The sequence below is a fragment of the Balaenoptera borealis genome, assembly GCF_965194805.1.
Source record: "Balaenoptera borealis genome assembly, chromosome: 3".
Classification (NCBI taxonomy): domain Eukaryota; kingdom Metazoa; phylum Chordata; class Mammalia; order Artiodactyla; family Balaenopteridae; genus Balaenoptera; species Balaenoptera borealis.
The window spans coordinates 132048398-132070979 of record NC_138866.1 but is presented as its reverse complement, the minus strand read 5'-3'; positions in this window follow the sequence as shown (position 1 = coordinate 132070979).

The following is a 22582-nucleotide window of genomic DNA, read 5'->3' as shown; positions in this document are numbered from 1 at the left end:
TTGGAGAAATGCCTATTTAGGTTTTCTGCCCATTTTTGGATTGGGTTGTTTGTTTTTTTATTGAGCTGCATGAGCTGCTTGTAAATTTTGGAGATTAATCCTTTGTCACTTGCTTCATTTGCAAATATTTTCTCCCATTCTGAGCATTGTCTTTTGGTCTTGTTTATGGTTTCCTTTGCTGTGCAAAAGCTTTTACGTTTCATTAGGTCCCATTTGTTTATTTTTGTTTTTATTTCCATTTCTCTAGGAGCTGGGTCGAAAAGGATCTTGCTGTGATTTATGTCAAACAGTGTTCTGCCTATGTTTTCCTCTAAGAGTTTGATAGTGTCTGGCCTTACATTTAGGTCATTAATCCATTTTGAGTTTATTTTTGTGTATGGTGTTAGAGAGTGTTCTAATTTCACACTTTTACATGTACCTGTCCAGTTTTCCCAGCACCACTTATTGAAGAGGCTGTCTTTTCTCCACTGTATATGCTTGCCTCCTTTATCAAAGATAAGGTGACCATATGTGCATGGGTTTATCTCTGGACTTTCTATCCTGTTCCATTGATCTATATTTCTGTTTTTGTGCCAGTCCCATACTGTCTTGATTACTGTAGCTTTGTAGTATAGCCTGAAGTCAGGGAGCCTGATTCCTCCAGCTCCATTTTTTGTTCTCAAGATTGCTTTGGCTATTTGGGGTCTTTTGTGTTTCCATACAAATTGTTAAATTTTTTGTTCTAGTTCCGTGAAAAATGCCAGTGGTAGTTTGATAGGGATTGCATTGAATCTGTAGATTGCTTTGGGTAGTAGAGTCATTTTCACAATGTTGATTCTTCCAATCCAAGAACATGGGATATCTCCCCATCTATTTGTATCATCTTTAATTTCTTTCATCAGTGTCTTATAATTTTCTGCATACAGGTATTTTGTCTCCTTAGGTAGGTTTATTCCTAGATATTTTATTCTTTTTGTTGCAATGGTAAATGGGAGTATTTTCTTAATTTCAATTTCAGGTTTTTCATCATTAGTTGCATTATAGGAATGCAAGAGATTTCTGTGCATTAATTTTGTTTCCTGCTACTTTACCAAATTCATTGATTAGCTCTAGGAGTTTTCTGGTAGCATCTTTAGGATTCTCTATGTATAGTGTCATGTCATCTGCAAACAGTGACAGCTTTACTTCTTCTTTTCCAATTTGGATTCCTTTTATTTCTTTTTCTTCTCTGATTGCTGTGGCTAAAACTTCCAAAACTATGTTGAGTAATACTGGTGAGAGTGGGCAACCTTGTCTTGTTCCTGATCTTAGTGGAAATGGTTTCAGTTTTTCACCATTGAGGATGATGTTGGCTGTGGGCTTGTCATATATGGCCTTTATTATGTTGAGGTAGGTTCCCTCTATGCCTACTTTCTGCAGGGCATTTATCATAAATGGGTGTTAAATTTTCTCAAAAGCTTTCTCTGCATCTATTGAGATGATCATAAGGTTTTTCTCCTTCAGTTTGTTAATATGGTGTATCACGTTGATTGATTTGTGTATATTGAAGAATCCTTGCATTCCTGGAATAAACCCCAAGTGATCATGATGTATGATCCTTTTAATGTGCTGTTGGATTCTGTTTGCTAGTATTTTGTTGAGGATTTTTGCATCTATGTTCATCAGTGATATTGGCCTGTAGTTTTCTTTCTTTGTGACATCTTTGTCTGGTTTTGGTATCAGGGTGATGGTGGCCTCGTAGAACGAGTTGGGGAGTGTTCCTCCCTCTGCAATATTTTGGAAGAGTTTGAGAAGGATAGGTGTTAGCTCTTCTCTAAATGCTTGATAGAATTCACCTGTGAAGCCATCTGGTCCTGGGCTTTTGTTTGTTGGAAGATTTTTAAACCCAGTTTTAATTTCAGTGCTTGTGATTGGTCTGTTCATGTTTTCTATTTCTTCCTGGTTCAGTCTCAGCAGGTTGTGCATTTCTAAGAATTTGTCCATTTCTTCTAGGTTGCCCATTTTATTGACGTAGAGTTGCTTGTAGTAATCTCTCATGATCATTTGTATTTCTGCAGTGTCAGTTTTTACTTCCTCTTTTTCATTTTTCATTTCTAATTCTATTGATTTGAGTCTTCTCCCTTTTTCTCTTGATGAGTCTGGCTAATGGTTTATCAATTTTGTTTATCTTCTCAAAGAGCCAGCTTTAGTTTTATTGATCTTTGCTATTGTTTCCTTCATTTCTTTTTCATTTATTTCGGATCTGATTTTTATGATTTCTTTCCTTCTGCTAATTTTGGGGTTTTTTTGTTCTTCTTTCTCTAATTGCTTTAGGTGCAAGGTTAGGTTGTTTATTTGAGATGTTTCCTGTTTCTTAAGGTAGGATTGTATTGCTATAAACTTCCTTCTTAGAACTGCTTTTGCTGCATGCCATAAGTTTTTGGTCATCGTGTCTCCATTGTCATTTGTTTCTAGGTATTTTTTGATTTCCCCTTTGATTTCTTCAGTGATAACTTCTTTATTAAGTAGTGTATTGTGTAGCCTCCATGTGTTTGTATTTTTTACAGATTTTTTCCTGTAATTGATATCTCATAGCGTCGCATAGCATTGTGGTCAGAAAAGATACTTGATACTATTTCAATTTTCTTAAATTTACCAAGGCTTGATTTGTGACCCAAGATATGATCTATCCTGGAGAATGTTCCATGAGCACTTGAGAAAAAAGTGTATTCTGTTGTTTTTGGGTGGAATGTCCTATAAATATCAATTAAGTCCGTCTTGTTTAATGTATCATTTAAAGCTTGTGTTTCCTTATTTATTTTCATTTTGGATGATCTGTCCATTGGTGAAAGTGGGGTGTTAAAGTCCCCTACTATGATTGTGTTACTGTCGATTTCCCCTTTTATGGCTATGAGTATTTGCCTTATGTATTGAAGTACTCCTATGTTGGGTGAGGTGCTCCTATGTTGGGTGCATAAATATTTACAATTGTTATATCTTCTTCTTGGATCGATCCCTTGATCATTATGTAGTGTCCTTCTTTGTCTCCTGTAATAGTCTTTATTTTAAAGTTTATTTTGTCTGATATGAGAATTGCTACTCCAGCTTTCTTTTGATTTCCATTTGCATGGAATAACTTTTGCCATCCCCTCACTTTCAGTCTGTATGTGTCCCTAGGTCTGAAGTGGGTCTCTTGTAGACAGCATATATACAGGTCTTGTTTTTGTATCCATTCAGCCAGTCTGTGTCTTTTGGTGGGAGCATTTAATCCATTTACATTTAAAGTAATTATCGATATGTATGTTCCTATTCCCATTTTCTTAAATGTTTTGGGTTTGTTATTGTAGGTGTTTTCCTTCTATTGTGTTTTTTGCCTAGAGAAGTCCCTTTAGCATTTGTTGTAAAGCTGCTTTGGTGGTGCTGAACTCTCTCTGCTTTTGCTTGTCTGTAAAGGTTTTAATTTCTCCATCAAATCTGAATGAGATCCTTGCTGGGTAGAGTAATCTCGGTTGTAGGTTTTTCTCCTTCATCACTTTAAATATGTCCTGCCACTCCCTTCTGGCTTGCAGAGTTTCTGCTGAAAGATCAGCTGTTGCCCTTATGGGGATTCCCTTGTGTGTTATTTGTTGTTTTTCCCTTGCTGCTTTTAATATGTGTTCTTTATATTTAATTTTTGATAGTTTGATTAATATGTGTCTTGGTGTGTTTCTCCTTGGATTTATCCTGTATGGGACTCTCTGTGCTTCCAGGACTTGATTAACTATTTCCTGTCCCATATTAGGGAAGTTTTCAACTATAATCTCTTCAAATATTTTCTCAGTCCCTTTCTTTTACTTTTCTTCTTCTGGGACCCCTTTAATTCGAATGTTGTTGTGTTTAATGTTGTCCCAGAGGTCTCTGAGACTGTCCTCAGTTCTTTTCATTCTTTTTTCTTAATTCTGCTCTGCAGTAGTTATTTCCACTATTTTATCTTCCAGGTCACTTATCCGTTCTTCTGCCTCAGTTATTCTGCTCTTGATCCCTTCTAGAGTACTTTTAATTTCATTTATTGTGTTGTTCATCATTGTTCGTTTGCTCTTTAGTTCTTCTATGTCCTTGTTAAATGTTTCTTGCATTTTGTCTATTCTATTTCCAAGATTTTGGAACATCTTTACTATCATTATTCTGAATACTTTTTCAGGTAGACTGCCTATTTCCTCTTCATTTGTTAGGTCTGGTGGGTTTTTACCTTGCTCCTTCATCTGCTGTGTGTTTTTCTGTCTTCTCATTTTGCTTATCTTACTGTGTTTGGGGTCTCCTTTTCACAGGCTGCAGGTTCGTAGTTCCCGTTGTTTTTGGTGTCTGTCCCCAGTGGTTAAGGTTGGTTCAGTGGGTTGTGTAGACTTCCTGGTGAAGGGGACTAGTGCCTGTGTTCTGGTGGATGAGGCTGGATCTTGTCTTTCTGGTGGGCCAGTCCACATCTGGTGGTGTGTTTTGGGGTGTCTGTGGCCTTATTATGATTTTAGGCAGCCTCTCTTCTAATGGATGGGGCTGTGTTCCTATCTTGCTAGTTGTTTGGCATAAGGTGTCCAACACTGTAGCTTGCTGCTTGTTGAGTGAAGCTGGGTCTTGGTGTTGAGATGGAGATCTCTGGGAGATTTTCACCATTTGGTATTATGTGGAGCTGGGAGTTCTCTTGTGGAGCAGTGTCCTGAAGTTGGCTCTCCCACCTCCGAGGCCCAGCCCTGATGCCTGGCTGGAGCACCAAGAGCCTTTCATCCACACGGCTCAGAATAAAAGGGAGAAAAAATAGAAAGAAAGAAAGAAAAAAAGAAAGAGGATAAAATAAAATAGAAAAGTAAGATAAAATAAAGTTATTAAAATAAAAAATAATTTTTAAGAAAAAAAATTTTTTTAAGTAAAAAAAAAAACAAAAAACGGACAGACAGAACCCTAGGACAAATGGTGAAAGCAAAGCTCTACAGGCAAAATCTCACACAGAAGCATATACATACACACTCACAAAAAGAGGAAAAGGGGAAAAAATAATATATCTTGCTCCCAAAGTCCACCTCCTCAATTTGGGATGATTCGTTGTCTGTTCAGGTATTCTACAGATGCAGGTACATGAAGTTGATTGTGGAGCTTTAATCCGCTGCTTCTGAGGCTGCTGGGAAAGATTTCCCTTTCTCTTCTTTCTTCGCAGAGCTCCCGGGGTTCAGCTTTGGATTTGGACCCGCCTCTGCATGTAGGTCGCCTGAGGGCATGTGTTCTTCGCTCAGACAGGACGGGGTTAAAGGAGCAGCTGATTTGGCGACTCTGGCTCACTCAGGCCGGGGGGAGGGAGGGGTACGGATGCGGGGTGAGCCTGTGGCGGCAGAGGCTGGCGTGACGTTGCACCAGCCTGATGCGTGCTGTGCGTTCTCCCGGGGAAGTTGTCCCTGGGTCACGGGATCATGGCAGTGGTGGGTTGCACAGGCTCCCGGGAGGGGCAGTGTGGTTAGTGACCTGTGCTTGCACACACACTTCTTGGTGGTGGCAGCAGAAGCCTTAGTGTCTCATGCCTGTCTCTGGGGTTTGCGCTGATAGCCGCAGCTCGCGCCCGTCACTGGAGCTCCTTTAAGCAGCGCTTTTAATCCCCTCTCCTCGCGCACCAGTAAACAAAGAGGCAAGAAAAAGTCTCTTGCCTCTTCGGCAGCTCCAGACTTTTTCCCCAGACTCCCTCCCGGCTAGCCGTGGCGTGCTCGCCCCCTTCAGGCTGTGTTCATGCCACCAACCCCAGTCGTCTCCCTGCGATCCGACCGAAACCCGAGCCTCAGCTCCCAGCCCCAACCCATCCCGGCGGGTGATCGGACAAGCCTCTCGGGCTAGTGAGTGCTGGTCAGCACTAATCCTCTGTGCGGGAATCTCTCTGCTTTGCCCTCCACACCCTTGTTGCTGTGCTCTCCTCCGTGGCTCTGAAGCTTTCCCCCTCCGCCACCCGCAGTCTCCACCTGTGAAGGGACTTCCTAGTGTGTGGAAACCTTTCCTCCTTCACAGCTCCCTCCCACTGGTGCAGGTCCCGTCCCTATTCTTTTGTTTCTGTTTTTTCTTTTTTCTTTTGCCCTACCCAGGTACGTGGGGAGTTTCTTGCCTTTTGGGAGGTCTGACGTCTTCTGCCAGCATTCAGTGGTTGTTCTATAGGAGCAGTTCATGTGTAGATGTATTTCTGATGTATCTGTGGGGAGGACGGTGATCTCCGCATCTTACTCTTCCGCCATCTTCTCCTCTCTATTAATCCATGTGCAATATTATATGTTTCAACGAACGTAGTGATTCACAATTTTTAAAGGTTATATTCAATTTATAAAATAAAATATTGGCTATATTCCTTGTACTGTACAATATTTTTAGCACTGATGGGAAAACTGTTAAGTCAAAATTACAAAACAGATTTAGTAATATCTTTCTTTGGTTACTACTGAGTTATCATGATTTCTATGTTTTTGGATCTGTCTCCTAAATCAAAACCCTTGGGCCTTACCATTCATTCATACACTGAGGATTTTATTCATTTGTACATTTATGATTTTATCAAAACTTTCATTGAACACCTACTATGTGCCAGGTGCTGTGGTTTGTGTTGGAAAATGTAAGCAACATAGTCTTTACTTCCTTGACCCTGGGGTCTTTGCTTCAATATTAAACCATAAATTAGCTTAGGTTTATTTTTCCTAATTAAAATATAGTAAATCACAAGCTTGCATGTATCTTAGAGTTTTAGAAAGACTGTGGGTTGTTTTCTTTCCCTAACCAAGAGATGTCTTTACTTTTTCTTCTCTCAAAGTTATTAATTTATTTTGTCATCTGTTGTAATTTGTATTTGTTTTATTTTAATCTTTCTAGAAAGTCAATGTTTTGCCAAAGGGTTTCACCCACTCAATATGTCTAACTATTTGGAGGAAGATGTGTTGGAAATCATGAATAAATAGAAAGCACATGAACTTGGGGTCAGCCTGTATTGGATGTAAATATTTGCATTAAATTAAAGAAAATAATATATATTCATACTGTCAAATATTAGCATAAAATATCTCTGAAGGATAAACAAGAAACTAGGGGGAAAGCAGAACAAATAGTAGATGGCTGAATCCAAAGGCAGGAAGCAGATTTTTCAAAATCCCTTTGTACCTTTTATTTTTCAACCATGTGAATGATCATTTGCATAAAAATATAGCAATTTTTTAAAAGAAAACCCCCCTGTGGATTCTTGAGCTCCACCTACCGGTAGAATCAGAATCATTTTCATCATTTTCTGCAGGAGGTTGCTACACTCACCAAAATTTGAGGCACCTTGAAGAGAGCCTGGCATGGCCCACACAGCCCTTGGATTTCACCCTGTGGACAGTGGGATACCATATATAGGAGATGTGGCATGGGCAGACTGAACCATTATCTGATGAGTTTGGAAACTGTGTTGATGGTAGGTTCCAGGAGCATAGTATGGACGGAAGCAAAGAGTGTGATAAGTGACCTTTAGATTGGCCAAAATAGGAGATTGTGAAGATCTGACCCAGGACATTGGCAACTCCTGTCTCAATACCAACTTGGGAATCCAAGTGAGGACCCCGGCCGCACTGGTAACCGCTCAGCCACTCCCCTCTGTGGCTCTCACCCTACTGACTGCGTGGCTTGTGGCTCAGTTCACCAGTCTGGGTTTCTACTGTTTTGGTCCTTAAGGCCCTGCTTCTGCTGCCATTGCCAATTCCTCGTCTCTTTTCCTTTTCACAGTTTTGTGTCTGAGGCTTCTACTACCTCATGGATTCTCTAGAACTGTCTGTGTGCTTAATACTTTTAAAAGAACTTACATTGAGGTATCTGAATGGGTTGACAAGTCCCATTCAGTATCACACTCCACCTGGAGCTCCTGTTGCCGAAACTTGGCCTCTGTTCACCGGTGCCGAATAGAAACATGGAGAGAGTTTTGGATGAAGTAGAAAAGAGCAGTTTTTTTTTGCTTTGCCAGACAAAGGGGGCCACAGCAGGCTAATGCCCTCAAGACTGTGTGACCCACCCTGGAGGGAGTAATGAGGAATCTTATAGAGTTCAAGGAGCAGGGCGTGGTCAACTCGTGGACATTCTTCTGATTGGTTGGTGGTGAGGTAATTGGGAATCAACATCGTAAACCTTCTTGTTCCAAGCTGTCTGGGGTCTAGGTGCTTGTGGGCAGAATACAGTTAACTTCTCCTACCTGGTGGGGGTTTCAGTATCTGCAAAACAGCTCAAAGGATATGGCTCAGAATATTATCTATAGTCCTTGAGGAAGAACTAAAGGCCCTCGACATTGTTTAATGGCTAAAGTATTATTATTTTGTCTTGTTTGACTGTTTTCCTTTCTTTCTGCATTTTCTCACTTCTCTGATTAAATTTATTCTTTGACTAAAGTTTTTCTACAGACAAAAGGAAGGTGGAGGACATGGGTGGGGGTCTATTCTGGGAAGACCTCATAGGGTCCTGCTTGGTTATACTCCCACAGAGCTGCTGCCTGTATGGCAGCCCCTGGTCAGCCCCACCCCTACTTCTGTAATTGTGATGAGGGCTGTGGAGGCTAGAGACCAAGTGTAGAGAGATCCAGGTGTAAGAAGTTACTGAAGGGGTCTGTGGACACAGAGGGCCACAGAACATACTTAACTCCCAATACAAAATACATTTATGGAATGGCACAAAAATGTAGGGGTTTAACATATGAAAATATGTCCAGTAGTGCCCACATCACTTCAGTTTTATTTGTATTAATAGAATCATATTGGACTAATGAGAAATGACGTCCCCTTCCACTGGGACCATCACAGGACAAAATGCTTTCTTCTTGGAAGATTCAAGTGCATATGACCCCTTTCCCCCTGCCATGTGCCTGCCTTGTTTATTCACTCCTATATTAACTATCCCTCAGGCTTATTTAGACTGTCTCCTGGAGAAAGAATAATTGTATATCCATTGCATTTAACTCATGTGAACGAAGTGACATTTCCCAAAAGTGCAATGTGGCTCGTTGTATAATACTTAGTCTATAGGGTACTGCACATCATGACTGGAAAATGGCAAATGTTTCCTATCATGAGATCTGTCCCTTTTTGGCAACATCTTAAGGTAGAGCTCTTTTGCTTAGGAATAAGTTGCTGTTACTAGGAGGGGCTCATTGATCTGCTCCTATTTTACTGTTCTTTCTTTTTTGGTTGAAATTTTTCTTGTGATAATTGCAGAATCATATGCAGTAGAAATAATATCAAGAAATCCTTTGTATACGTTGCCCAGTTTTTCCCAATGGTAACATTCTGCAAAATATAATGTCACAACCAGGATATTAACATTGATGTAATCCACCAGCCTTATTCAGATTTCCCGTTTTAGTTATAATCACATATGTGTGTGCTTATTAGGTTCTACACAATTTTTTTTTGGCGTAGCCACTGCAATAGGAAAGATACTGAACAGTTCTAACACCACAAAGATCCCTTGCATTTCCCTTTTATAAGTCCACCCACTTCCTTCCCCCAACACCCTGGCAACCACTAATCTGTTCTCAATTTCTTTTTTTTTTTTAATTTAAAAAACTGTTAATGAATGAAAAATACAGTGTGTAACCTTTTGGGATTAGCATTTTTTTCAGTAAGTATAATTCTCTGGAGGTTCATCCAAGTTGTTGCATATATCAATAGTTTGTTCCTCATTTCCCTAGTAGAATTCCATGGCATGTGTGTACAACAGTTTGTCCATTTACTTGTTAAAGGACATCTAGGTGATTCCAGTTTTGGGCAATTACAAATAAAGCTTCTGACATTCATGTACATAAGTTTTTTATGTATGAACATAAGTTTTCATTTCTCTGAGATAAATGCCCAAGAGTGCAATTGCTAGTTCATATGGTAATTGCATATTCAGTTTTATAAGAAACTGACAACCTGTTTTCCAGAGTGGCTGTACCATTTTCTATTCTCACCAACAATGTATGAGAGACCCAGTTTCTTTGCATCCTTGCCAGCAACTAGTGTTGTCAGCATTTTTTCTTTCAGCTATTCAGATATGTGTGCAGTGATATCTCATTGTGATTTTAATTTGCATTTTTCAGATGGTTAATGATGTTGCTCATCTTTTCATCTTCTTATTTGCCATCTGTATATGCTCTTTGGTGAAAAATTTCTTCAGGCTTTTTGCCTATTTTCTAATGAGGTTGTTTGATCTACTTCTGCATTTTAAGAGATTGCTATATGTCCTTTGTCAGATACGTTGTTTGCAAATATTTTCTTTAAGTCTGTAACTTGTCTTTTCATCTTCTTTACATAGACTTTCACAGAGCAAAGTTTTCTATTTTAATGAGGTCCAATTTCTCAGTTTTTCCTTTTATGGATAGTACTTTCGGGTTAAGTCTGAGAACTCTGCCTAGTCCTATATCCTAAATATTTTCTCCTGTTTTTTCCTAAAAGTTTTATAGTTTCATATTTAAAAATTAAGTTTATGGTCCATTTTAATTTACTTATTACATAGGGTATGAGGTTAATGTTGAGGTTAATTTTTTTGACTATGATTGATTCTGTTGATTATGAACCAATTCGTTTGGTGGCACTGGTTGAAAAGCTGTTCTTCCTTTATTAAATTGCTTTTGCACCATTGTCAAAAATCAATCAAGCCTATGTGGGTGTCTACTTCTGAGTTCTTATTTTGTTCCATTGCTCTATGTGTCTATCACTCCACACTGTCCACACTATCATGATCACTGTGACCATGTAAGAATACTTCACATCAGGTAAAGTAATTCCTCTCACTTTATTCTTCTTTATTGATTGCATTAGGTACTCTAGGGTCTGTTCATCTCCACATCAATTTTAGACTAGGCTTATCTATATTTACCAAAAAGCTTGATAGGATTTTGGTAGGTATAAGTGAAACCTCTAGATCAGTTTGGTGAGAATCAACATTTGAATATGTTGACTCTTTCAGTTCATAGACATAGTATGCCTCTCTATATATTTAGGTCTTCTTTGATTGCTTTCATCAGCATTTTGTCATTTTCATCATACAGATCTTGTACATCATTTGTTAAGTGTATACTTAAGTATATCATTTAATTTATAGTGATTGTGAATGGCATTGTGTTTTTAATTTTAGTTTCCACATGTTCATTGTTAAGTATATAAATATTTGGTTGATTTGGTGGTGTTAATCTTGAGTCCAGTGATGTTCTGAACATACTTCTAAGTTCTAGAAGTTTGTTTGTTTTATAGATTGCTTGAAATTCTCTATTAAATAATCATATCATATGAAATGGGGCAGTTTTATTTCTTCATTTCCAATCTGTATATCTTCTACTTCTTTTTCTTGCCTTGTTGCATTGGCTAGAACTCCCAGCACTATGTTGAATAAGAGTAGTGAAAATGGACTCCTTGCCTTATTTTCAGGGGAAAAGTATTCAGTCTTTCACCATTTGTATGATGTTTGCTGTAGGTTGGTAGATGTTCTTTATTAAATTGAGGTAAATCCTCTTTATTCTTAATTTGCTGGTGATTGACATAGTGATGCTTCTGGGGTTTTGGTAATTTTCTTTTTCTTCTTGTGGGTGGTGTTATACAAGTGATACACAAAGTATTACATTTTGTGCTAACTCACTGTACATTTATATTTTGTGAACTTATCTGCACATGGGTCATATGTTAATAAAAATTCTATATACCTGATAGTTTCCTAGAATCAAGTGTAAAAACAACCAAAACAAAAAAGAAAACATGAAAAAAATTCTAAAAGTATTACCAGAGAGAAAAACCTACAAATAACAAGATTCAGATTAACATTAGTCTCTCATTAACAAGAATAAGCCTAAGAAGATAATGGGACATGCTTTAAAGGTGAAAGAAGGGTTTTTAAAAGTAGAATTCTATATTCAGGCAAACCATTCAAATGTAAGAGCAAAATGATAACTCTTAGATGATCAAGAACTCAGAATTTTTACCAAAGACAGACTCTGTGAAAATGAGCAGAAATTATATTTCAACAAGGAAAATAAGTGCAAGAAGAAGAAATAGGATACCAAAAACATAATGATCAAAGACACTAGTGAAAGATACTTTTGCATAAATGATTTGTTTTTCAGTTTTATGCTATAAATCTGGTAACAAAATGCCAGATAATAACACAGAGGAGGAGAAGGAGGAGTAGAGATATTATAGCAAGACTTTTATCTTGTTTGGGAGGATACGGACATTGATTATTTATTTTGTTCAAGTATGTGTGTTAATAACTTAAAGGCAACACCAAGAAAGAAAGAGAATGTATAGCTTTCATCTAGTAGCTCAAAATTGAACAAGGAATTATGAAACATAAAACAAACAATGACTTGAAGTTATTCCATTAATATCTAAAGTCTACTTTTTTGTGTATATTTCTATTTCTTTCAACAGATCTAATTATATGAAAACAGTACCTGCCATTGAGAATACATCACAAGCAAGAGTTTTCATTATTTTGAGTGCAGTAGCAAAATTCTTATCTGGGATCAGATTTGTGCTTATTGAAATATCTCTTAAAAGATTTAAAGTGAATTTCTGAAATATGGTTCCTCTCACAAGTGAAAACTCAAATTCACAGGAACTCTATTAAAACCACTGAACTTTGAATTTCAGAAATCAAAGAAGAAATTCTCTTTTTCTCTCCTTTATTGGTGCTGAAATCAAGGGGAAAAGACCACAGCATAAGCTGACTGGAAGCTATTCATATTGTCTAATGGCAGTGATAATTAATGACCTCTAGTGCTATCTCACACAGCTCATATAGATAGCAAGTCATATTAATAGCCATATTAACAACTTCTAGATGAAAATTTGAATATATTATCATTTTTACAGAGAAATAAAAGATAAAATATGATGAGAACACAGGTACTCTTAAAAGAGCTATATTTTCCCTTTATAAATATTGAGAAAAATAAATCAAACTTAAATGTCCAACCAAAAAGGATGTTTTAAACATATTTATACAAGACAACAACTTAATAGGATAATTTGGATATATAATTTTTGAAAGAAAAATGTTTTTATAATATAATAAATGATAATCAGTTTATAAAACAGGATATGTGAAAAGATTCTATTTTTTTAAATATGCACTTTAATAAAAATGTGTATATATCTCTCTATATTCATATTTATATACAGAGAAGGTACAGGAAACATGAAACATGAAAATAAGTGCAGGCTTCCAGTACTGCATTTTTGGTGCTGTGGTTTTGTTTGTTTGTTTTTTTAGTTTCACTTTTAATTTTCCTAATTTTCTAATCCAGTTAAAATATATGGTGAGTATATGAAAACAAAAGAAGGAATGTAGTCATGAAAAGAATAGTAAAAGAGATCATGGCAGCTACCTAATCAAAATCTCTCCACAATCTTCAAACACACTCCAAAGCCTAAAAAAAAAAATAAAAGAAAAAAATCAACAACTATACAGATTAACAAGAAAAATAAATAAAACCACACAAAATAACAAAACTGGAAGGTTAGGAACACTATAAAAGAGTACTTATAAACAAGCCCCCAGTCATTCAATTCAGTGGAGCTCAAGCTTCCACTGGAAGAATTTGGGTTGAGTAGAGGAATTTAAATAAACTCTGTGGAAGAGAGAAGAAACAAGAAACCCTAAGATTGAACAAATACCCCTTGAAGGGGACTCCTAGTATTTTAAAGAACTGGTTTCAGGGAAGAGACTCAAAAGTACATGGGGCTTGAGGTGACAGTCTCCAAAATTCATTGCTTCTGTGGTGGAAAGTGGTTAATGATGTTAGAAAGAGAGATGATGATGAGCCCTTTGGTACTGGTTGGTGTAGAGAAGAAGAAGAAAGAAAAGAAATTTAGGATTCTGAAAGACAAAAGAAAAGCAAAAATTCAAAGGGCCCATAGCTGATCCCTACTTATGCAGACAAGTGTTAACTCAGCAGACTTGAGTTGCTAAAACATTGCACATTCCTAACAAAAGTCTTTGGCCAGCTTCTGGGAGACAAGCTTTAAGCCTTAGGAATATTCTAGCTGATAAGAATGTTTTTGCAGGCAGACTAGTTTGATCAGAGTTTATGCTAACAAAAGTGATTTATGTGAATGCTTGTTTTTGCTCAAAAGAGGCTGGAGTCTGGGTAGCAGAGGTAGGTAATTCAGTTGCTGAATGACTGTATGACTGACTCCTAATAAAAATTCTGGACATAAGGCTCAAGTGAGCTCCCCTGGTTGGTACTATTCTGCACTTTTTGTCACACATCATTACTGCATTAGTATCATCCTGCTGGGAAGAACACCTGGAAGCTTGTACTTGGCTTCTCCTGGACTTTGCTGCATACATGTTTTCCTGTTGTTCATTTTAAGCCATCATTTTGCTGTAATAAACTGTAACCAGGAGTGCAATAGCTTGGGGATCCCCAACCCACTCATTTAAAAAAGTCACCTATTAAATAAACCACACTACTACACTTCACTATACTGAAAAAGAAAAGTGTGCTCTATAATTAGTAATCTTGTAATTTACCCTGAAACACCAAATGGGTTCACAAAATGAATGAACAAACTTAATCTTGATCTATTTAAAGCTACTATAAGAAGAAAAAAAGAAAATGAGAATCAATATATATCAGCTGAAGAACATTCCTAATCCAATAAACAACCAAGAGTCAGAAAAAACCTTTAACACAGCACTCTAAAGTGAACTAGAGATCCTTCAAAAAATATTGAATCAGACACACAAAAACTAAGAACAGAAAAGAACAAAAAAAAAAAAGGAAAGAAATAGAAAGAGATTTTTGAAGTCCAGGAAAAAAAATGGCATAAAAAAATCAAATTAGAAATGAAAACTAGCTTACAAGTTGCCCAGGGAGAATAGATTTGAATAAAAATATAAAAATTTTCACTGAAAAAAAAAGCAGGAAAACATCCAAGAGAAAGAAAATTTGATTTATGAAAAGGGGAGTCAAAAGGATTTGTCAAAACAGTTGAAATAGAAAATAGGTGCAAGAGATCCAGCATTCTTATAATCTCTGAAAATGAAAACAAAACAATGGAATAGTACCAACATTTAAAACTACGACCCAAGACTCATTTTATTAATAAAAGAAGAAAGTAGCCTGGAATTAACATACTGAAAAGTTCTACAACATACATGGAAAAATCTAACCCAGAATGATTAACTCCAAGACAAAATTTTCAGACTTTAAGATCAAAAAAAAAAAAAAAAAAAACACCAAAAAACTCAGGGCCTCCAGGGCAAAAATCCCCAAATCACATACAAAGGCAAGAGAAATAGGCTGCCATCAGACAGCCTAAAACTGACATAAAACTCAAGCAACACAGCTGAACCATTTTCAAGACACTCAAGAAAATAAAGTGCACCAAAGTATTTATATCCAGTCAAACTATCTTTTAAACTACAAGGCTACAGAAAATAGGTTTAAACAAGTAACAATTCAGAGAATACTGTACTCATGAGCTCTTCTTGAAGAATATGAGCTTGATCCAACCAAGGGATGACTGGAGACACTTTGTTTAAGGGGCTGATAACTATGTGATGCTTAAAGGGTGCTTCATGCATGTTTCTACAGTCCTGAGACCAGGGCCTAGTACAGAGCAGTAAGCTCCATTTTTACCATGCAACAGATCTCGTGAGAGGAAAGAAAAGAATGATAAACAGTCTCATGTGTGGCATTTGACTAGGCTTAGCCCTGGGGCATAAGGAAACCTCACTATTGGAGGAAGATGTAAAAGGGGATGATAGAAAACTGATCCAGGCAAAGTAACCCAACTATGGAAGTGGTTCCAAAAGGCTACCAGCAATTGAACATACTGTAACCAAAGTGCCTGGGCAAGTCAGGCTGGATTCAAGCCAGTATGAAAGGCTCCTTTTTTTATGTGAAATGCCAGCCAAAACACGGAGAGACAAAAGAATATAAGATTCAGGCAGCAATGATTCCACACTCCTAAAGCCAAAATTGGCTGGACCTGAGTAGTTATTTCCTTCTGTATATGGACATGGGCTCTCTTACTCTAGTCCCTACTACTCATTATTGTACCTCTAATATAAGTCCAAATGCCAAATGTCATTCATCATCTTACTTTCCCAGTTCCTCTGACTACTCCTCTAATGTGAACTAACTATCTGGCACCTGTATACACTTGAGAAAAGCTTTGAAAATCATCATTAAAATGCAGAATTTTCCTGTTCCATAGAGCAAGTAACAAACCTTCTCTCACATCAATGTTCTGAGCTTTCATAGGGCTGTAAAGCAGTAATACAGTGTGTGACTGAAGTAAAGACTCAGCACTTCTGCTCAAAGATTGAAATTTAGTCTTACTATCTTCTGGAAGTTACAAGTCAGTTTAGTCAATAAAGAAAATAGCTAAAGTATAGCCCTTGTAGTTCAGTCAAAGCTTCTGCCACTTCTAGTTTCTTTTTCAGAAGTATCACTATCATCAGTATGATATGTACCCTTTCATATCTTTCTCTGAACATTTGCATACATCTATATGCTCCAACTGGGAATATAGAATATCTGTGGTTACAAATTTTACAAACTTAATGTTGAACAAAGATGCCAGTAAAAAAAAAAAAAAAAAAAAAAAGCAAATGAAGTTAAACACACAGTCAGAATTATAGTGTTTAGTCTGCTTAGGTGCTAAAACTACAAAGGAAGAAAGAAGACATCATTACCATAAAATCAGGATAGCAGTTAACTTTCAGAAGAAATGGGCGGGTAATTGAAAGGGAACACAATGGTGGTTTTTAGGTTGGTGGCAATATTCCCTTTCATGACTGGGGAAGTGTTTACATAGGTGTTCCCTTTGTGATAAATCAATAAAATGGATATCTTTATTTTGTACACCTTTCTGTATATAGAATATAAAAAGAAGGAAATTGAATAGTAAAAATGTAAAACAAATATGTTGACTGGGGAAATAAAATAATAAAAATACTTTATTAATTTGAATGAAAGTAATAAAATGGAGAAAGGAACTTATAATAACATGGGGATCAAATAGAAATAGACAGTAAGCTGACAGACATAATTTCAAGTATATCCATGATAACATGACATGAAAAGGTACTGAATACCTCAAATAAAATAATGGAATTGTTAGAATTAATTTCTAAATGGCATATTATATAATGCTTATAACAAGTGGTCTTTAAATATGAAGACACAGTAAGGTTGAAAGTAAAAGCATGGGAGATTTTCAGAACTAGACAAAAGAAAGGAAGCCATACTCCATAATGTAAGATGAACACTTTTGAAATGAATGACAGGAATGAAGTTTTCAGCAGAGAACTAGAAACTAAAAAAGAAACAAATGAAAAATTCAGAAATGAAAACTACAATATCTGAAATAAATTCACTGTATAAGCTCTGTATCTTTATAGACTAGAGATAACAGAGAAGCGTCATTTGACTTTATGTTAGATGAATGGAAATTAGCTAATTTGAAGAACAGATAGAAAATTTTGAGAGAAAAACAAATGCACATATCAAAAAGTCTAACGCTCAAATAATTGGATGCTCGGAAAAAGAAGAAAAAGAGATTGGTGCAAACAAAAGCTGGAGTGAGTATACTAACAACAAAGTAAACTTCAGAGCTAGGAATATTACCAATGATAGGGAGGTAAATTACACAATAATAGAACAGTTGATTCATAATAGTCCTAACAACAATAATTCACCAAAAAGATGTAACAATTCAACAGCATAGCTTCTAAAGACATGGAGCAAAAAACTGACAGACTGAAAGAAGAGACAGACAAATAAGTTATAGCTGGAAAGTTCAACATGCCTCTTTCGTTAATTGAAAAAACAAGTAGACAGAGTATCAGCAAAAATATAAAAGACCTAAACAGCATTATCAACCAATTTGACCTAACTGGCATTTTACCCCCAAACAGCAGAATATACGTTCTTTTCAAGTGCACATGGAATATTCACTAAGAGAGAACATATTTTGAGCCACAAAACAACTTAAAACTTTTTTAAAGAATGGAAATTACATGGGATTAAGCTACAAATCAGTAACAGAAGAATATGTGGAAACTCTCCAGTATCTGGAAATTAGATAACTTATGCTGAAATAACACAGGGGTCAAAGTAGAAATAGTAAGGGAAATAATAAAGCATTTTGAATTGAATGAAAATGAAAATAGAATATTTCAAAATTTGTGGAATGCAGCTAATGCAGTGGTTACAGGGAAATATATAACATTAAATGTTAGAAATATTATATTAGAAAAAAGGAAGACCTCAAATCCACATTAAACAACTAGAGAAAGATGAGTAATTTAAACCTAAAATAAGCAAAAGGAAAAAAATCAAAAATCAATAAAATTTAAAGTAGGAAAACAATAAAGAAAATAAATAAAACTAAAAATTCTTTGAAAAAGTCAATAAAATTGATAAATTCTAGCCAAGAAAAAAGTGAGAAGACACAAATTACCAATATGAGGAATGAATGAGGACTCATTGCAGGAAGCCCTAGAGACATTGAAGGCGTAACCAGAGAATCCTACAAACATCTTTATGCCTGTGAGTTTAACAACTTAGATGAAATGAGCCAGTTACTTGCAAGTCATAAGCCACTAATTAATGCTCACTCAAGTTTAAATTGATAACATAACATCAATTTAAATTGAATAATCCTATATGTGTTTAAAAATTTGTAATTTGCCATTAAAAACCTTCTAACAAAGAAAATTCCATTACTAACATTTAAGGGAAAAAATCATAGCAATTCTACATGATCTCTTCTGGAAAATACAATAGGAAAGAAAAGTTCCAAAGTCATTTAATGATACCAGCATTACCCTGGTACCAAGCCACAAAGATATTAACAAGGCTGCTTCAATATTCAAAGAACCAATCAATATAAATCAGCAAATCAACAACCTAAAGTAGAAAAACATAATATTTCAATATGCTAACACATATTGTGAAAAAAATCAAACATTTATTCATGATTAAAAACTAGGCATCTAAAACCCTATAGATAAATCAATTTAAGGGTGAAAAACTGAATGTTCAGACACCCAATTAGGACAAGGTGGTTTAAATACATTTCTCCCTGCATCTCCGCACTACATACAACCAAACCCTGGAGAAATGCAAGAGGCAGCCAAAAGAGAACTCCAAAAGGTGGAACAAGAAAGATAAACTGGTTAGAAACTAGAGGAACAACAGGGTGGCACGGCATCTTACATCCCAACCCAACAGAAGAAGGCAGTGCAGGCCTGGCTCTTCCCTAGCACCAGCCCAGCAAGGGAAAACTGTTCACACAGACTCATTCCTCACCTGGGTTTAAGGGAAATCATGATCATAACACAAGGTGAGCCCAGTGACACTGGCCTGTGGGGTCAACAGCCCTGCTAACATTAATCAGCCAGGGGAAGCACATTTCCTCCCTGCTGCACTGGAGACTCCCCTTCCCCACTGGCAGACCCTGGGCAGCCAGCCAGGAAGTACTGGGAAGGAGGTGTCCTGCTAAGAGTCTGGCCAGGAAACCTCTCTGTCCCAAGGGCAAACCTGAGACTCCTCTTCCCACAGAGAGAGCCTGGGTGGCCAGGAGTACTGGAACAGAGGAACCTATCACACTTTGACTGGGAAACCTCTTTATCTCCATGGGACTGAGAGTCCACCTCCCCCTCAGAGACACTGGGCAGCAAGCAGCACCTGCAAGGACAATCCCTCCAAAGCAAGTGGCCTGGGAAGCCCTCTCTTTTCAGCAGAGCAGAAGCACCGGACCTCCAGCCTGTCCTCTCTGTCCCTGAAGGAAGCATCAGCAGGCACTAGTGGTGGCTGCAGCAGTCACATAAACCAAGTCAACTGAAATAGCACAACAAAAGCTCTGAAAATTAAGCTATGATTGGAACCATGGCCATAAAAATAGGCCATGACCTGTGTGCTCACCCTCATGAGTAGGACTACCTGTAAATAAAGATTAGGTAGGATTCACAGTCTCACAATATAATTTCCCAAATGCCAGGATACAACTGAAAATCACTTGTATTTCCAAGAAGCAGAAAAATCACAACTTGAATCAGAAGTCAATCAACCGATGTCAGTAACGAGATGACTTGGAATTATATGGTAAAGATTTTCAACAGCCACTGTGAAAAATGCTTCAACAAGCAATTACAAATTATCCTGACAGAAATAAATAAATAAGAATTTGTCAGTCAAGAAGTAGAAGTTATAAAAAGTACCAAATGGAAATGATAAAACTGATGATTTTAATATCAGAAAAATAAAAACCTGATAGATGGGCTCAGAAGTCTGGAGGTGACAGAAGGTAAAATCAATAAACTTGAAGAGAGATCAAAAGAGTTACCCAATCTGCACAACAAAGAGAAAACAGCCCCTCCTCTCCCCACTCCAAAAACAAAGAAACAAAAAACAAGAAAACAAAAAAAACCCAAAACCCAGAGTCTCATGATCTGTGGGATAATAACAAAAATACCAACATTCGTATAATTGGAATCACAGAAAAAGAGAAAGATGAGAGTGGAACTGAAACATTATTTGAAGAAAGAATAGCTGAAAGCTTCCCAAACTTGGTGAAAGACATACACCTAGAAATTCACGAAGCTGAGAAAAGCCCAAATAGAATAAACCTAAAGTCCACATGAAGATGCATCATAATCATAAAAACTTCTAAAAACTAAAAACAAAGAAAGAAATCTTGAAAGAAGCCAGTGAGAAATGGCATAATAGGTGTCACAGGGTAATTCAAATGATAGCGGATTTCTCACCCAAAAAAATGGAGACAGAAAGGAGAGGCACATCTTTGTAAGCTGAAAGGAAATTCAACTCTGAATTTTATGTTCAATGAAACTATACTACAGGAATCAAGGGGGAAATAGTCATTTTTAGACAAGGTAAAACTATAAGAATTTCTTGCTAAATGACCCATTTTTTTTGTTGTTGTTGACATTAGATATTTGAACCTTCTTTATTTTGTCCTCAGTTGAGTAGCTAAAATCAAGTTCTTGGATTTTGTTTTATTTTTAAAGTTTATTTATATTTTTACTGAAGTATAGTTGATTTAAAATATTATATTAGTTTCAGGTGTACAGCATAGTGATTCAATATTTTTACAGATTTTACTCTATTAAAAGTGATTACAAGATAATGGCTATAATTCCCTGTGCTCTACAATATATCCTTGGAAATTCCTCCTTGCCAGCATCTGATATTGCCAGTTTTGGGGGTCATAGCCATTCTGATAGGTGTGTAGTGGTATCTTGTTGCTTTAATTTGCATATTACATGATCTGAAGGACAAATGATACTGAACAACTTTTCATATGTGTATTTGCCATTGGTATATCTTCTTTAGCTCATTTAAAAAAAATTTATTGGAGTATAGTTGATATACAATATTGTGTTAGTTTCAGGTGTACAGCAAAGTGTATCAGTTATACATATACATATATCCACCCTTTTTTATTTTTATTTATTTTTGGTTGCACCATGTCACATGTAGGATATTAGTGCCCCAACCAGGGATCAAACCTGCACCCCCTGCAGTGGAAGCATGGAGTCTTAACCACTGGACTGCCAAGGAAGTCCATATCCAGTCGTTTTTAGATTCTTTTCCATATAGGCCATTACAGAGTATTGAGTAGAATTCCCTGTGCTATACAGTAGGTCCTTATTAGTTATCTATTTCATATACACTAGTGTGTATATGTCAGTCACAATCTCCCAATTTATCCCTCCCCACCCCTTACCCCCTGGTAACCATAAGTTTGTTTTGTACATCTGTAAATCTATTTCTGTCTTGTAGATAAATATATTTGTACCCTGTTTTTCAGATTCCACATAAAAGCAATATATTTGACTTGGTCTAACTTACTTCATTTAGTATGACAATCTCTAGGTCCATACATGTTGCAGTAAATGGCATTATTTCATTCTTTTTCATTGTTAAGTAATATTCCATTGTACAACTTCTTTATCCATTACTCTGTTGATGGACATTTAGGTTGTTTCCATGTCCTAGCTATTGTAAATAGTGCTGCAATGAACATTGGGGTGCATGTTTCTTTTTGAATTATGGTTTTCTCTGTATATATGCCCAGGAGTGGGATTGCTGGATCACAAGATAGCTCTATTTTTAGTTTTTTAAGGAACCTCCATAATGTTCTCCACAGTGGCTGTATCAGTTTACTTTCCCACCAACAGTGCAAAAGGGTTCCCTTTTCTCCACACCTCGTCCAGCATTTATTGTTTGTAGATTTTTTGATGATGGTGTGAGGTGATACCTCATTGTAGTTTTGATTTGCATTTCTCTAATAATTAGCAATGTTGAGCATCTTTTCTTGTGCTCTGTAGCCATTTGTATGTCTTCTTTGGAGAAATGTCTATCTAAATCTTCCACCTACTTTTTGATTGGGTTGTTTGTTTGTTTTGCTATTGAGCTGCATGAGCTGTTTGTATATTTTGGAGATTAATTCCTTGTTGGTTACTGCATAGGCAAACATTTTCTCCCATTCTGAGAGTTGTCTTTTCATTTTGTTTATGGTTTCCTTTGATGTGCAAAAACTTTCAAATTTAATTAAGTTCCATTTGTTTATTTTTGTTTTTATTTTCATTGCTCTGGGAGGTG